Raw genomic sequence first — 3059 nt, 5'->3', positions numbered from 1 at the left:
CCATGGATCACAATGGTGAAATTGCTTCATCCCAAGGCACTGGGATGATGCTGTCAGGCTATCCAAATTAATAAACCCTGGTTGGTTTGACTGCAGTTTTGTCTTATTTAAGGAGCAGTTCCTAAACAAAATACTGAGAGTAATTAATATTTAATTTTAACATTCTCTTAGTCTCAGAAAATCTCAAAACCCATCCGTAGTCAAAACTACGATAACTAGCATGCCACAGATCTCTTGACTCTCAGCACGGGCCAAGATGAACACTTCTTCCTGGGATCTCTGCAGTGGTGGGGCAGACAGGTCCCTTCTTTGGGTCACACTTTTGCTGAGGTGACAAGTAGAGACAACTATACTCAGCCCCACTGGCTGCTGCAGCCAGCACTGCTGCAGAGGGGCTGTTGGTCTGAGGAGGTGTCCTGCAGTGCACAATAAGGGCATGGCAATTTATTGCATTTCAAAATGAAGACCAGTATATAGTTTCTGACATCAGAGTAGGTGTTGCCACATATAGCCAGATGGCTTTCTTGCTGACTGGGTTGCAAAGGAGGTAGGCTACCTTTCTGTCTAACAGATTCAGGAAAAAGAAAAGTAGTAGAAATGGCAGTATTTCACAGATGAGCTGAACTCTGGAAGAAGTTTTGAAGTGTTGGGGTTTTTTTGTTGCTGTTGGTTGGGGTTTTTTTAATTTTTTTTTATTTTTTTTATTTCTAGAAAATCTGTTTTTCTTTTGATAACAATTTTAGGTACCATTTCCTGTTCTCATGGTTGAGAAAATTTGTTGTAATACTTTCTTTTGAAGACTTTTTGGAAAATATATATGCATGTGTGTATTTGTAGATATGTATGTATTTATATATAAACATTTCAACCCAGTTTCAATGGCATACAAACACTGTCGTGGAACCCTTTTTATTTTCTATTACCAAGTTTACTCTGGCTTTGTTTGGTCTACCTCCTTCTTTCCCCCAAAACTAATTTGGTGTAAAATTTGTCATGAAAATATCCTTGTACTTTATAACCAGTACATAAAACAATGAACTGGTTTTGATTAAAGGATTGCATTTGTTAGGGTTGTCCTTTAGTTAGTGATTCTTACATACAAAAGTCTTCTGCTGAACACAATAGAAATTCTGTGCACAGACCCACTAGGGGCCTGGGCTGTAGTGGTCTCAAGGAAAAAAAATCCTAAATTCTTTCATGATTACATGTTTTGACTATAATGTTTCACTGTTGTCTTTGTAATTTAGCTATTCTTACAGCAAGTTAACAATGGGGTTTTTTGCTTGGATTGCTATAATGATTTCTGCAAAGCTCATTAAATTTGCGTTCCTATGTGGTCGTGTCCCATGTGAGGTTTTAATTTTGCCCCAAGCTGAGCCTAAACTTCTTCATGTAAATGTATTTCACATCAAAGTCATGGCAAGCACAATGTTTTCCTTGGTTTTTAATGACATTATGAAATTGGCAAAGCATTGTTTAATCCTGGGCTTGGGTTCCTCACCTAAGGAGAGTTGCTACCAAAATTACCTGAATTTGCAACACTGGATGGATAAAATAATGTTGTTCATGGCAATAGAAATAAGCAAATGATGGCGTTCTGGGAGACAAAATTAATCAGAGTAAAGCTTCAAAGCATTCTGGAGTCAGCTCCTGATTCTCTAATCCCTTCTACCAATAGAGGTTCTTTTGATGCACACTAAATGACGCTTATAAATTGAAATGGTAATGTTATTTACATTAGGGACTGATGATTATCAAATAAGCATCCATCATGAAAGACCTACACTTCAAGGAGCTCATCTCCAGCAGCTTAGCGTTAAAGCATTGATGGTTTTGTCCCTGGACCTAGAGGGGACCAAGGGTGTTCCTGAGGGCACCTCATCTCAGCTCTGTTAACCACAGTCTAATGTGTCCCTGAATTTTCTACCTTTGCTAGAGTGGAATCAATTAATCCTTCTGTCAGTGCAAATCCAGTGCTGTTTGAAGGGTGCTCGGAAGGTTTGTGAGGCATTCTGATAATTGCAAGGATAAATTACTTTCCTACTTAGTTGGGGAATTCTTTAATTATGCTGTTTGGAGGCTTTGCATGGCAAAAGCCCTGAGAAGGTTGGTAGAGCTTCAGCTGGCAGCTTGGGACAGGCAGCATCGGCTGATGCTTGGGGGAGGAAGGGGTACGCTTTCTTCTTTATCTAGATCTACATCTGTGTAGTCAATGTTGTGTAAAAGGAGTCACAGCAGGCAGTGGGGAAGTAGGTAACTACAGTCAAACCAAGAGAGATTTTAAAATGTTGGGTAGTAGAGTGTAGGAAGAATCTTAATCCCAGCAGATTTCTATGGCAAATCCACCTTCAGTATTGTGTAGGGAGTAGGTGTGAATGGAGCTTCAGGAACGCAGTGCATGTGGTCTGACTCTTGTCCTTGCACGCTGACTTGTCCCAGCATCCCACTGCTTCATGCCACCTTGGAGAAGAGGGGGAAAGCCTGGGGCTCACCTCTACAATGCATTTCTTTTAGCAGTTCATCAAGCTTGTGAACAGCTGGCAGTCTGCTGCTTCAGCCACAGCCCATGGCGGAATACATTCCTCTCCAGTTTTTTCTAAAGGCATCATCTATTGAACGCAGTTAGTTTCTCTCAGCACGACTCAGAGGTTTTTGGTGCAACTTCCACAGCCTCTTGAGGAAGACAAAACCCATGGAAAATATTTTCTACCACCTTGTGCAGTGTTTCTTTCAGCATGCAATTGCTGGTGGTATGCAGCTCTCTTTCCAGCTTTCCTGCAGGGTGCCACCTGGGAAATCCGCTTGTGCTCCTTTGCACATGGCAGGTGGAGCATAGAGGATGTGATCATACTGTGATCCACCAGTTAGTACCTCGTAGCTAGATTTGTGGATATCCAGCCAGCACAGGCAGGACAAAGGACTGTTGAAGGGCAGAACAGTGAGGTACACAGGTTCAGGGCTGCAAGGTGGGTGCCAGTAGGCAGGAAGGGAGGATGTGACCTGCTCGTAGCAGTTTTCTTGGCTGGGTGTCAAAAGCTGTGCAGAACTAGTCAAAGAGC

The sequence above is a fragment of the Nestor notabilis genome, unplaced genomic scaffold (assembly GCF_000696875.1).
Source record: "Nestor notabilis isolate BGI_N333 unplaced genomic scaffold, ASM69687v1 scaffold4743, whole genome shotgun sequence".
Taxonomy (NCBI): Eukaryota; Metazoa; Chordata; class Aves; order Psittaciformes; family Psittacidae; genus Nestor; species Nestor notabilis.
This window is presented reverse-complemented; position numbering follows the sequence as displayed.